This window comes from Mus caroli, unplaced genomic scaffold, assembly GCF_978045245.1.
Source record: "Mus caroli unplaced genomic scaffold, Mus_caroli_1 scaffold_6, whole genome shotgun sequence".
Lineage (NCBI taxonomy): Eukaryota > Metazoa > Chordata > Mammalia > Rodentia > Muridae > Mus > Mus caroli.
Window position 1 is genome coordinate 32848783 of NW_028227261.1, and position 15215 is coordinate 32863997.

Genomic DNA, 15215 nt, shown 5'->3' on the forward strand with positions numbered 1-15215 from the left:
CTCTGGTGTCTCCCAGCCCTTGGCCTCTTCCTGTGTCTGCGGTTCCCAATATTGCACGGTTCGATCCCTCCTCCTTTTTCTCCCAACCTCATCACACACACACACACACACACACACACACACACACACACACACACACACACTGGCCGATTCCAGACGCTGTTTGGAAAAAGAGTCAAATTGGAGACAGGGTCCCACCCTACCAGCACCGCTTCCCAGGCTGGGAAACCATGTGGACGCTGAGAGGCAGGCAGTGGCAGATTTTGCACCAAAAATCCGTTTCCCGGGTTCTTGCTTTTGCTCTCCAGACACACAAGCAGCATACCCCACAACCTCTGCCCACAGAGGCTGGGGTTCTCCTCTGAGTACCCCAGGAGAATGACGAGAAATGCAGCACCTGGAATCTGAGGTCCCTGGGAGAGAGGCGGAGCAGTCCTCGAAGAGTTCAGCTGGAGCTGAAGAAGCCGCAAGGAAACGTGGGACACGACCTCTATTTAATGAAGGTCACTTATTGCGAGCTGAAGGTTTAACCATCTGGTGGAGTGGTGAGGGCTGGGGCCCTCTAGGACGAAGGAAGCAGCTGAGCTTCACCATTTGAGCTGAACTTGATGGGTGGCAGTGCATCCACCTTGTGGCTTTTCACGGGGTGGGGGTGGGGCGAAGCCCCTCTCCCTTCAGGTGCTACAGCAGCCAGAAAAGCTTGGAGTGTGGGTGTCGTATGCACTGGGGGGGTCATGCATGCACGGGGGTGGGTGTCCAGCACCTGCACATTTTGCTTAGACATGTACTCCTCACCCCTCCAGCTAACACTTACTGAATACCATGCTCTGTGCTGAGGATACCTGGGCGAGTCACTTGTCTCTGCCACACCCCATAATTCTGGGCACCGAATTTAAAGGGAACTCATGCCATCATAGATCACTGGTCATTTACAAGGCACTCTTGTGAGGGCTCTCATTCTCTCTCTCTCTCTCTCTCTCTCTCTCTCTCTCTCTCTCTCTCTCTCTCTGTGTGTGTGTGTGTGTGTGTGTGTGTGTGCAAAAGAACTTACTGCAGGTACAGTTGTTGGACAGTAGTAATAGAGAGTGAATGAAGAAATTGGCTTCCTTTGCCTCTGGGAAGGAAGGGCATCAGGAAGGGCTGGGCTGAGACACTGGGAGACTGCAGCTCTCTGAGGAAGCAAAAGGAGGTGTGGCCTCTGTCTAGTTCCTAGGGACAGGCAGTGTTTCTGAAATAAGACCTACCTGAAGAAAGATTCTTGTATCTCCCACCTTGCTCCTCTTTTCATTCTCCTCACGATCAGCTTCCCCTCCTCCTCCTCCCAGAGCTGGGAGATGGTATTTATAGAAGCTGCTTAGAGACCCAGGACTTCTTTCATTTCCAAATGAGTCCTCACTCTACCTCCCCTCACCCACTTTCTTTAAAGCCAGGTCCTATCTCTTCGGAAGTAGACAAGGACTCCGGCATGGCTTCTTACCTCAGCCAGAAGCTTTCGACCCTGGGTACAAAACCAAAAGGCTGGTTCCCTCGGAGCCAAACAGGAATCTTTCAGAAGCCGAACAGATGAATGAGATTAACCAGGTAAGGCTACATAGGATGCCCATAAGACACTTCTGGCTGTTGGGAGACTCTGTTGTGCACAGAGGGGACAAGTTGCCAGACAGAAACCCTAGGAGTGGGAAGAGGGGAGGGACTGAACTAATCCTTCTCATTCTTCCGTGAGCAGTTCGTTTATATATAATAAAAACAAAGCAGAGAAGTCCTCATGTTTGCAGATTTGTGCAAATCAGCCAGATCGTAATAGGAGTTTCTCCAAGGTAGACCCCACTCTTCTAGGAGGCTGGTGAAGAAATTCTGCAGAGCTCCTTACTGCTCCTCGCCCCCATGTCCCTCTATAGAGCAGGACTTGGTCCTGAGTTTCCTTGTGCAGTGTGAGTTTCTTCATGGAGGAGATGAACGTCTCTGTCCACCGAGATACTCCCTGTCCACCGAGATACTCCCTGTCCACCGAGATACTCCCTGTCCACCGAGATACTCCCTGTCCACCGAGATACTCCCTGTCCACCGAGATACTCCCTGTGATGCCAGACTTTGCACATTTACTAAAAATCCTTTTAGTAATGTGTAGATGTGTAGAGGAATTTTAATCCAGACAAAGTGACAAATCAGAGTAATATCTGAAAGAATGAGTCAGAGTCAGAGAAAGCATACGCCCTTGAGAACAGACAGGAAAGAGAGTTCAGTGAGGAGTGGTCAGTTGAATTTGGTTCAGTCAGACAAGACAGTTTTCCTAGGAGAGCTTTACAAAGACAGGTTGAAGAGAGAACAAACTAGACACAGGTGAAGACAGAATGAGCCATAGAATGAGAAGGAGCCAGAAGATCAGAACAGATTGCTAGAGTTGGCTTGAGGTCGGGCAGAGCAATCCAGTCAGAAGCCGAGAGAAGCCAGTTTGAATCAGTCAGCTTGGAGAGGAATTTGGGTCAGAACAGCTGAGTTGAACCAGCCAGGCAGAGTTCAGAAAGAACTGGAAGGGGCGAGCTTATTCAGCAGTAAGACTCTGCTATGACAATGAAAACAGGAGAATACAAGCTATTTTACATAGATGGATGTTGGATCTGCATCCTGGAAGAGCACTTTTGGTGTTGAATCTGTTCTCACAGTCCTTACAGTTTTCATGCTGTGTGTGGCCTTAGAAGACAACAGCAGAGTGGAAGCATCCCTCCTCCCACCATGCCTCAGGATGGTACTCCTTTTAATCAAACCATTATTACCTTTTTAAAAAGATTTATTTATTTATTGTATGCATACACTGTCACTGTCTTCAGAGACACCAGAAGAGGGCATCAGATCCCATTACAGATGGTTGTGAGCCACCATGTGGTTGCTGGGAAATGAACACAGAACCTCCGAAAGAGCAGTCAGCACTCTTAACCTCTGAGCCATCTCTCCAGCCTTAATCAAACCATTATTTATCATAGCCTTTTGGGGTTTGGAGCTTGTCAATCTACAGTCTAGGTTAAACCCTTTTCTAAAATAGCTCTGAGAGGGGGAAGGGTGTGAGAAAGCGGTTAGGGGTGGGGTGGGGTGGGGAGGCTGGCCATGGTGCTGAATGAACCCTCAGGCCCCAGGAGCTCCTTGTCCGGGTCTCTGTCCATGGTTCTGCACCTCCCAGTCTGGACACTTCAACTTCAGCTTGCGCCGAGGCTTCCCTGTGGCTGCATCTTCATACTCAGGCCATGGGTCGGTCGCTTTCCTACTCTTCCTGCCTGTAACCAGGCGTCTCTAGGATCTAAGCAGCCTTCATTTCCTGGAGTAAGAAATAAGGCTGCCCTGGAAACATCTGTTTTCTCTCCCATTTCTCTGAGGCTCCCTCTTGAAGTATGTTGGGAGGAAGCGAGGCTTCCTCTACAATCCTGCCCTCTAAGGCCACACACAGTGGGAAACCTCTATGGACTATGAGACCCAACCAACACTGCAGATAATTCCAAGTGACCTTCCAGGATGGAGATCCAACTTTATCATAACATCCATCTACCCATTACTGAGAAGGTTTCTAAGTGTGTGAAGTCTGGTTTCACGGGTGTAGGGAGCATCTCAGCAGACAGAGAAGGTCATCTTCTCCATGGAGAAAACTCACAGTGCACAAGGAAACTCGGGAGCAGGCTCTGCTCTCAGGAAGGCTGTGGGGCCACAGAGCAGTACAGAGCTTTACTCCAGGGCGGGGCTTCTTCATCTGATGCTTCCCTTGCCTGTTTCACATCTCCTTCACTGTCCTAAGGAAGTCAACATACCCAAGACAAGTTATTTCTGAGATAATTGATTCAAAAGTAAAAAATGAAATGGAGTCTTAAACAAACAAACAAACAAACCCTTTTCAACAGGGTCTCATGTAGATCAGGCTAGCCTCCAATTCCCTATGTAGGTGAGGACAACCCCAAACTCCTGATGGTCCTGTCTCTATCTCTCAAGTGCCAAGGGTACCGATGTGGGCCGTTACTCCCAGCTTTAGAATCTAAGATCAGTATGGGGCCCAGCACAGTACTTGACACAGAGGCTCTGTCATAAGAATCCTCAACTATACTCTTTTGTTGTTGTTGTTGTTTGGTTTTTCAAGACAGGGTTTCTCGGTATAGCCCTGGCTGTCCTGGAACTCACTTTGTAGACCAGGCTAGCCTCGAACTCAGAAATCTGCCTGCCTCTGACTTCTGAGTGCTGGAATTAAAGGCATGGGCCACCATGCCCGGCCTCAACTACACTCTTAATTAAAGTCAAAATAGGGGAGGAAAGAAAGGTAAAGGAAGGTTAAGTGATGAGATAGGAAGAAAGACGGAATTAGGTAAAGAGCTGTAGAGGAAAAGACAGTGGGGGATGATGGTACAGCTGCTTGAGATGAGTGGCAGAAAGCAAAGAAGTCTGAAAGAAATGGCCTTGGAGATGTGGGAGTGTCATCAGGACTCACCTGGGCAGCTGCCAGGTGGTATCAGAAGTGACATTTACCTCGGTGAATTCATTGTGGTCCAGGCTTATAAACCTGACATGACAGCGTTAAGAAGGAATCTATGCACTGGGAAGCTGGGGATGGCCACACTAGCTCAGCATCTATCCTGCTGGGATTAGAAGCGGTGCATTAATTTTTGGCGAGGAGTGAGAACTGCCCAGGGGGTCAGAGTTGTTTGTAACTATGCCTCTCCTATGCTTTCCTACAGGAGGATTTATGCAGGGGAGCTGCTCTGTGATGTGGAAGCAGCTGTGTGATGGTGAGAAAGGGGCTGGAGGATTCTGGGGTTTGATGGTATCAGATTCTGATAGCCTCAAACCTCCAAATCCCTTGGCTGGCCCCTAGTACAAAGAACAGGGTGTACCAACATATGTTTCTCTAATAATTGTTTGTTTGTTTGTTGTTTAAACTCCATTACACAGTGCTCCCTTTTAACAGTGTTAATATCTATTAATAAAATTTGTAATTCTTGAATCAATGAGATGGTTTAACCAGTAAAGGCCTGATGACCTGAGTTTGATGGCTGGAACTCACATGGTAGAAGCGGAGACTAGACTTTCGTTAGATATCCTATGACCTCCATATGCAAACCATGGTGCTACCACTCACACATGTATCCATACATCATACACACACATACATGTATACATACATACATACATACTCTTTAAGTTAGGGCTTCTGTACTGTGAGGAGACACCTTGACCACAGCAACTCTCATAAGGAAACATTGAATTGGGGCTGTCTTACAGTTCAGAGGTTCAGTCCGTTATCATCATAGTGGGAAGCATGGCAGCATCTAGGCAGACATGGTGCTGGAGAAGGAGCTTAGAGTTCCATATTCAAATCTTCAGACAGCAGGAAGAGAGAGTGACACGCGGCCTGGCTTGAGCATCTGAAACCTCAAAAACCCACCCCCAGTGACACACTTCCTCCAATTAGGCCACACCTCTTCCAGCAGGGCCACATCCATACATAATAGTGCCATTCCCCAGGAGCCTATGGGGTCTATTATCATTCAAACCACCACACATGTATATTAAACAACAACAACAACAACAACAACAACAACAACAACAAATTTAGGTACCTCCCCTTTTGTGCTCCTGTCAATCACAACAGTGTATTCCTTTCTAATCTAAACTATCAGTCCATTCTAAATAAAGTTTCTTTGTTATATCTAGGATAAGCAAGTGAAAGAATATAAACAAACAAACAAACAAATGCAAAAATAGTGAAGTCAGGGCTGGGGCTGTAGCTCGGTTGTAGAGTGTTTCCCTACCATGTGGAAAGCCCTGGATTCAATCCCAGGCACCGCAGAAGCCAAGTGTAGTGATCTACCCTGCATGGCAGCACTCGGGATATGGGCGTGAGGACCAGAAGTTCAAATGAACTGAGGTCAGCTTCAGCTACACAAACCTTATCTCAATTTTCTTTCTAATAAGTAAGAACACCCATTTGTTACATCTCAGACAATTCACTTTAAATTTCAAGTCACAGGGTGGGGGTGGGTGGGTGGGGGACTGGGGGGGAGTGTATTGGGGACTTTTTGGATAGCATTGGAAATGTAATTGAGGAAAATACCTAATAAAAAAAAAAAAGGAAAAATAAATAAATAAATTTCAAGTCACCCTCCCTCGCATGCCTTACCTGTCCTATCTCAGGATGCTGACATGGCCTGGGTTGATTCGGATGTTCTTGCTCTAATTCTCGCTCAGAGAAATCGACTTCTCTGCAATTTCCAAGATCAATAAGGATTATGATGGGCTAATCGTCTTCATCCTGGCACAAGTTACATCCTTGACCTTCTGAATTAAGGGTCTAAGAAAATAACTTCCCATCAGCAATGAGATGCGTAGTCAAGAGTGGTAGCAAATCCCTAGAATTCCATCATGCTGGAGACTGAAACAGGAGAACTCTGAGTTCAAGGTCAACCAGGGAAACATAATGAAACCTCCCTTCAAAACACAAACAACAAAACCAAGAGCTGGAGAGGTGGCTCCATGGTTCAGAGCAATGGCTGTTCTTGCAGAGGACCCGGGTTTAGTTCTTAGCACCTCAGATAACTGTAACCATGTTATACAATTCACAATCATTTGTAACTTCAGTTCCAAGAGGTCCAAGGTCTTCTGACCTCTGAGGGCACGAGGCACACATGTGGTATGCATATATACATGTAGGCAAAATGGTTATGTACATAAAATAATAAATTTTTTTTTAAGAGAGGAGAGTGGCTTCATGGGCTATGTTCCACTTCTTAGGATTTTTTTTTAAAAAGATTTATCTTTTTTTTTTTTTTTAATATGAGGACACTGTCACTATCTTCAGACACAGCAGAAGAGGGCATCAGATCCCATTACAGGTGGTTGTGAGTCACCGTGTGGTTGCTGGGAATTGAACTCAGGACCTCTAGAGAGAACAGCCAGCGCTCCTAACCGCTGAGCCATCTCTCTAGCCCTCTTTGGATGTTGTTGGGTTTTTTTTTTGTTTTTTGTTTGTTTGTTCTGTTTTTTTGAAACAGGTTTTTTGTGTTTTTTGTTTTTTGTTTTTTCGTCGAGACAGGGTTGCTCTTTGTAGCCCTGGCTGTCCTGGAACTCAGTTTGTAGACCAGGCTGGCCTCGAACTCAGAAATCTGCCTGCCTTTGCCTCCCGAATGCTGGGATTAAAGGTGTGCGCCACCAAGCCCGGCTTCTTTGGATGTTTAAATCACACTGGTCTGAGCTGCTGCATCTGGTGAAGGGTGACATCTGAACACTAGCTATGAGCGGTTTTCAGCTGGATGTCACCAGAAACCCAGCCGACAGCCCACACTGGCTCAGGCAGAGAGAGATGTAAGAGAACGGAGTACATCTGTGTTGAGCAGCAAGATGCTGTACTGGGATGGCGGTCAAGTGGCAATTAGTCACCAAATCACAAGCAAGAAAGGAAAGCTTCCTCATGGTCACCAAAAATAAATGCCAAGTCCCCAGCACAGAAATTAACACTACAAAGGAAGGTGTGGCCTAGAAGCAGGGCTCAGGTGGAGCTCTTGTCTGAGATGTGTTACCTGAGGTTTCATCCCTAGCGATGAAAAAGAAAAAAAGAATGCAATTTAAATCCTACAACTGGAAATTCAAATGTCTAAGTACAGTGTACCAGATGAATCTAACAACAGCAAATAAAGTACAACTGATTTGAGAGTTGATGTGTTGGGAGAGAGTTCTGTATTCAAATACTGAGACTAGGGCTAGAGAGATGGCCCAGAGGTTAACAGTGCCTGCTGCTCTCCCAGCATCCACAGCAGGCTTCTCACAACACTAGTAACTTCAGCTGTAGGGGATCAGATGCCCTCTTCTGGCCTCTATAGGTACTGCATGCATGGCACACATTCACACAAACACACATTGACACTCAAAAGGTAACACATCTTTTAAAAATAACAGGCCCCGGGGTAAGGAGATGACTCAGTGGTTAAGAAGACTTGCTGTTCTTTTTTTGCTTGTTTGTTTTTGGTTTTGTTTTGTTTTTTCAAGATGGGGTTTCACTGTGTAGCCCTGGCTGTCCTGGAACTCACTTTGTAGACCAGGCTGGCCTCAAACTCAGAAATTACCTGCCTCTGCCTCCCAAGTGCTGGGATTAAAGGTGTGTGCCACCACCGCACGGCTCAGACTTGCTGTTCTTGCAAAGATCCTGGGTCTGGTTTCCAGCATATACACGGTCCTTGACTTGTGTTCTATGGGATTAGACACCTTCTTCTGGCTTCCTATGATACCGCACATACATGGTACACATGCATACATGAAGGCAAAACATTCGTGTGCATAAACGAAAGTAAATTTTTAAAAAGCTAGGTATAGTAAAAGCATTTTTTTTATAATCTCAGCTCTCCAGAGGTAGAGGCAGGAGGATGAGGGACATTCAAGGTCATCCTCTGCTTTTTGAGGCCAGCCTGGACTACGTGAGACAAAATAGAATGCAGGATGATAGTGAAGTCCAAGAAAATCATGGCCAAGTTAATACCATACCATAGCCTGTCGAAAAACTTCAGGCCTGTGTGTTTAGTGACGATGACAGCAAATGCTTCTACCTTTCTAGTAGTGTGTAGCTAAGGACCACAACTCGGCACCTTGCAATCCTGTGCACTTACTATAGTGTAGCTGTGTGGGTCAGGCACACTGAGCTGGCCCCCTGCTGAGGACTTCACAAGCCTGCAGTCAGGACATTTACTAGGCTGCAGGTTTCCTTCCCTCCTCCTTCTTCCCTCCTTCCTCCTTCCCCCACCCCACAAAGGCAGACATGTACATTACTATGTGGTCAAGGACATTAAACTTCTATGTTTTTTGTTTGGTTGTTTTGTTGTTGTTGTTGTTGTTTTAAGACAGACTTTCATGGGGCTGGTGAGATGGCTCAGTGGGTAAGAGCACCCGACTGCTCTTCCGAAGGTCCAAAGTTCAAATCCCAGCAACCACATGGTGGCTCACAACCACCCATAATGAGATCTGATGCCCTCTTCTGGTGCATCTGAAGACAGCTACAGTGTACTTACATAAAAATAAATAAATAAATAAATAAATAAATAAATAAATAAATAAATAAATAAATAAATACATCTTTAAAAAAAATTAAAAAAAAAAAAAAGACAGACTTTCATTATCTATCCCTGGCTGGCCTGGGACTTCTTATGTAAAGGAGGCTGTTCCCAAACTCCCGAGGTTCTCCTACCTCTGCCTCCTGAATTTTGAAACTAAAGACATGGGCCATCTCACCTACCTACCTAACAGACAGACCTTAAACATCTGATCCTCCTGCCTCCATCTTCCAAGTGATGGGGTTATAGGCCTGTACCACTAAGTCCAGTTTATGTGGCATGGAGACATGTGCAAGTTCTGGACTTGCAGGGACAAGCTGCCACGCCTTGCTGGGAATCTTATTTTATAAAGCCCACCAGAGACTCTCTTTCTCAGTCTTTTCTCAGAATTTTTTTTTATTATTACATCAGGATCATCTGTATCTTAATTAACTTGGACTGACCTGATTTAAGAACCTAATTATGTCTCTAACATCTTTCAGCCATAGCCAGATTCTATTGGCTAGAAGCTTGTCACATCCTACCCATGCTTAAGGTAGGGCACTGTAGACTGTCAGGGACATCAGGAGCAGGGAACATGATGGATTGCTCAGGTCTGTCTACCACAGACAGGAATACTGACTCCAATGCTAGCAAAGAGAGAATGCGTATGGAGAGAAGGCATGGCTACACTTTTCAAGAACTAATTGAGGGGACGTAGGGCTGGAGAAGGCTCAGCAGTTAAGAACACGTAGGGCTCTTACAGAGGACCAAAATTTAGTTCTCAGTACTGGGTACAACTGCTTGTAATGCTAGCTCCAGAGGATCTGATGCCCTCTTCTGGCTTCTGCTGGTATTGCACTCATATGCACATATAACCACTATATATATTGGTTGGTTGGTTGGTTGGTTGGTTGGTTGGTTGGTTGGTTGGTTGGTTGGTTTTTCAAGACATGGTTTCTCTGAGGCCCTGGCTGTCCTGGAACTCACTTTGTAGACAAGGCTGGCCTCGAACTCAGAAATCTGCCTGCCTCTGCCTCCCAAGTGCTGGGATTAAAGGTGTGCACCACCATGCCCAGCATATAATCACAATATTAAAAATAAAAAAAATTTTTGAGACAGAATCTTTCTACATAGCCCTGGCTGTCCTGGAACTTACTGTATAGAGCAGGATGCCCTGTAACTTCCAGAGATCTGCCTGCCTCTGCCTCCTGAGTGCTGGGATTAAAGGCGGGTGTCACCATACCCTGTGATAAAAATAAAATGTTTTAAAAGAAGAAACTGGACAGCTTAGTAGACAGAGACAGTCTGGAGCTTGATGAACATGGTGAGATATTCTCTCTGTCTTTGTCTGTGTGTGTGTGTGTGTGTGTGTGTGTGTGTGTGTGCTGGAATGAAACCTAGGGCCGCAAGCATGTTAAGCACAGTCTACATCTCCATTCTATGTATTTTAGGCCAGGCATGGGCATTAATCAGTTATTCCAAATCACATCCTCTGTCTTTCCAGTGTATCCCACAAAACAGCTGCAAAGCGGGTATTTGTTCTTGTTCAGAGACCTTTGTCTGCCCAAGTAGCTGCACCATCCTGTGGCATTATATGTGGTCTCCAGGGAGACCCAAAGCACACACATTTAGTTCACTACTGTGTCACCAGCAGCTAGCACTAGCTCCAACACACAGGGCTCAATATATGTCTAGGGCAAAGGTGTAGCTCAGAGACAGACACTTGCCCAGCACGTGTAAGGCTCTGCTTCAAATCCCTGCAGTGTAAATAAATAAATGCGTGTCTGCTCATTTGTGAGTGCCCGACTCGCCAGCAAAATAGACGCCACAACAGGATCCTTCTGCACACGTTTATTAGGAGAGCTTGATTGCAGAGGCGAAAAGACCCCGGGCCCAGAACTGGTGCTGCTTATATAGGCCTAGGAGAGGCGTGTCCACACCCGATTGGTTATGCTCTCAGTACCTCATTTACATAATTCATTTACATATCTACACCCAATTGGTTATGCATTCAGTACCTCATTTACATGCCCTGGGCCAGGCAGTGACTTGGCAAAAAAAAAAAACAAAAAATCTCTACTGCACATGCACACATTGGTTGTTTACCCAAACTTATGGGTGGTGGCCAGCGGTAGCCAGCGCCACCTTGTAATGGCATATGTGGCTTCCCACACTCATTGACTTCAGGAGTGGGACCTCAATAATCCCAGTTCCTGGGCTGGTGAGATGGCTCAGTGGGTAAGAGCACCCGACTGCTCTTCCGAAGGTCTGGAGTTCAAATCCCAGCAACCACATGGTGGCTCACAACCATCCGCAATGAGATCTGGCGCCCTCTTCTGGAGTTTCTGAAGTCAGCTACAGTGTACTTACATATAATAAATAAATAAATCTTTAAAAAAAAAAATAATCCCAGTTCCTTCCAAACACTCAGCTGTGCATGGTGATACATGCACATCATAGGATTTCAGGAGGCTAAGGCAGGATTGTGAGTTCAAGGCAAACTTTGTGAGACAAAAGTCAAAAATAGGAGTGTTTGAGAAGGTTTAGTTGGTAAAGGTGCTGCAGTTAAGCCTGACAACCTAAATTCAATTCCCAGGTCCTATGTGATACAGGAACACACACACACACACACACACACACACACACAGAGAGAGAGAGAGAGAAAGAGAGAGAGAGAGGGAGAGAGAGAGACTATCTCACACACACACACATAATTGTCAAAAAAACTGAGTCTGGCCCAATGCAAACATGTATGAAGAACCCTATTCTATGTAATCCTTACCACAAACCTGTGAGACAACCATTTCCCTATATTCTTTCCTGCTCCATGCACAATCTTAGAAGATCCATTGTTCAATTTTTTTAAAATCCACTCTCATTTTTCCATCAAATATTATACATTGTATTAAAAGTCAGACCATACTTGTAAGTCCCCTAATAAAGATATAATCCATCTCCGTCCTCCTCCATCCCTGAATCTCATTCCCTCGGGCCAACGGCTCCAGGTGCCTCTTCCCTGTCTATTGATACTTTCTGAGCATAGTTCTGAATCTGGACAAAGTGAACCCTTCCTAAATGGAACCTTTTCTGCCCAACACTTCTCTATAAACCCCAGGACTGAAGGGGACCAGATCACTCACCTGAGCCACTCGACAGAAGCTCTGTTAGTGTTTTCACGGGCTGTGTCCTGGGACAGAAGACACTTGTGTGAAGAGCCAGGACAGACGTGGCTGAGGGTCCATGTCTCTTAAAGTGACAGCAGATGGATGTGAAGAAGGTGTGTGTGTGTGGGGGGGGGCAGGGGGTAGATATCAGCAAACAAGCATCCTTGGAGGTGAGATTCAGATGGAGAGACTGTGCGGGAGAGATGGCTTGAAGCACGGGCGAAATGTGAACAGAAAGTATGGGTTGAACAATAGAATGGACATGATATTTTTATAAAGATTTATTTATTTATTTATTTATTTATTTATTTATTTATTTATTTAATGTATGAGTGCTGTATCTGCATGTACACATGCCAGAAGAGGGCACCAGAACTCACTATAGATGGTTGTAAGCCACCATGTAGTTCCTGGGACCTAAACTTAGGTCCTCTGGAAGGTCAGCTGGTGCTCTTAACCACTGAGCCATCCATCCAGTATGTTTTTTTTTAAAAGATTTTCTTTATTTTATGTATGTGAGTACACCTTTGCCGTCTTCATACACACCAGAAGAGGACATCGGATCTCATTACAGGTGGTTGTGAGCCACCATGTGGTTGTTGGGAGTTGAACTTAGGACCTCGAGAAGAGCGGTCAGTGCTCTTAACCTCTGAGCCATCTCTCCAGCCTTCCATTCAGTATGTTTAAGAAGCAGGGAAGAAGGCAAATGCACCTTGCATGTGTTGTTTAATGTATTACTGCTTTTTTACGTGTCTCTTGTAGCCTAGGTTAGCTTGAACTCCTCTTCCTCCTGACTCCTAGGTTCGGGGCTTTCGGGCTTGGGCCAACACCTTGGCTTCTGGCTCATCTGATTTTACTTACGTTTTCATTCCAAGTATCCATGAAGTACGTGGCTACAGGAAGTCCGTCACCCTACTAAGAGCCGTCCCGACTCCTGAGAGGGAGGATGGCAGAATCCACACCCCGAGTGCGTGCCAGGGAGGCCACAGCATTGCTTCTGTGTAAATTATGTACTGCCATTTTAGAAAAAAAATTCTGCCTTAATACTTTCTTATTTTCGAATGCGCAGTCATCATGACCCTCCTTGTTTTTGTCCCCTCTGACTTGATGTGTGAAGGCTTTTGTCTCGCTGAGAGTGTGTTGAGGCAGCCAGGGCTTGCCTGGACACTGACTTGAGATCAGTTTACTAAAAGTGCACACCTTGCAAATAAACAAGGTTTATTTTAGTGCCAATATGGTGGTACAAGCATTTATTTATTTATTTTTTGTTTTTTGTTTTTTGTTTTTGTTTTTTTGGAGACAGGGTTTCTCTGTATAGCCCTGGCTGTCCTGGAACTCACTTTGTAGACCAGGCTGGCCTCAAACTCAGAAATCCGCTTGCCTCTGCCTCCTGAGTACTGGGATTAAAGGCATGCGCCACTAGGCCTGGTGATACAAGCCTTTAGTCCCAGCACTCGGGGGACTGAGGCAGCAGGTGGATCTCTGTGAGTTCAATGCCAGTCTGATCTACATAGCAAGTTCCGGGTCAGCTAGGGCTACAGAGTGAGACCCTATCTCAACAACACATGCATTTTAGTTTTGATTATGTGTACATGTGTGTCTCTGTGTATGGTGTTGTACCTTGCACAGGCACCTACAAAGTCCAGAAGATGGCTTTGGATCTCCTAAAATGGTGTTACTGGTGTCGTGGGAATTGGGAATCAAACTTATTTCTGCAAAAGCAATATGTGCTCTCAATACTAAGCCATCTCTTCTGGTTCCTTTTCCTCCTTTCTTTATTATGTTTTTGAGACAAGTTCTTTGTGTTGGTGCATACCAGAGGATGGCCTGGAACTTCTGATCCTCCAGCCTCCGGCCCCGGAGTCCTGGGATGATAGTGAGATTACAAGCATGCACTATCCATGTCTGGATTTCTCAGTGCTGGGAATCGAACTCAGGGCCCTTGTATCCTAGACAAACGTGCTAACCACAGACCTCCATGGCCCACTCTAGGCTTGTTTTTGATGTAGGATCTCATGTTGGCTCAGCAGCTGAAGGAATCCTCTGCAGAGAGGACAGAGCTATGGGTCGGCACTTGTGAGTCTCGGGGGGGGGGGGGGAGAACAGACTTGGAGGATGAGGAACCTCCCAACTGGGATAGGGTTTGCCTGCAAGCCTAGCTGAGCAGCCTCAGAGAAATTACAGAATGTGGCCCCAAGAAGACTAACCCAAGGTTATAGCAAGGTTATAGGACCTGTTAGTCCTGGTGTTCTTCAATTGAATAAATAATTTGTTTTATATTTATGTCTATGAGTGTGTGTAAGTACGCTATGTCTGTGTGTTGTTGCTTGTGGGATTCAGGAGAGGGTATCAGAGCCACTGGAACTGGAGTTAGGGGTGGGTGGTTGTGAGGCATCATGGGATTGCTAGGAACCCCAACCCAGGTACTGTGCAAGAGCAGCAAATGAGCCTAAATGAACCATCTTGCCTGACCCTGTATCTTCTTTTTAAAACCTTTAAAAAAAATAAGTTCTGTGTGCTGTTTGTGTATGGTGTGTGTGCATGTGCCACAGTGTGCGTGTGGAGGAAAGAGGACAATCTTAGGAGTTGTTTCTCTTTCCACAGCAGGCCCCAGCGATTGAATTCAGGTCTTTAGGGTTGGCAGTAGAAGACTTTATTATCCTGTGAGCCCTGATCTTTCATTTCTAACATTATGTAATTGATAGTTGCAACATAATATAGAAAAAGAATCCAATCCCTGTTCCAGGGGATCTAACACCCTCTTCTGGTCTCATTGGGCACTGAACACATGTAACATGTAGGCCAGACACATATAAAATCAAAATAAATCTGTATGTTTTTAATTGGGTTTTAAGGTTTTTAATTTCCAAGAGATATTTCGTACAGTTTTATAAACATTTCCCCTCATTTATATAGTAACCTGTTCTTGTTTTTTAAAATATAAGATCTTTGGGGCATTAGACAATATTTAAAAAAAAAAAACTATGCATGTAGTGTTTTG

The 15215-nt window shown here is 45.5% G+C and overlaps 1 long non-coding RNA gene across 1 annotated transcript; it reads left to right on the forward strand.

Moving 5' to 3' along the window:
• Positions 1 to 35: 35 nt before the first annotated feature.
• LOC115030899 (uncharacterized) lies at positions 36 to 4850 on the forward strand. The gene is made up of 3 exons (XR_003836498.2): positions 36 to 503; positions 1427 to 1581; positions 4710 to 4850. It is a non-coding gene; the product is annotated as an uncharacterized LOC115030899 (long non-coding RNA).
• The last annotated feature ends 10365 nt before the right edge of the window (positions 4851 to 15215 follow it).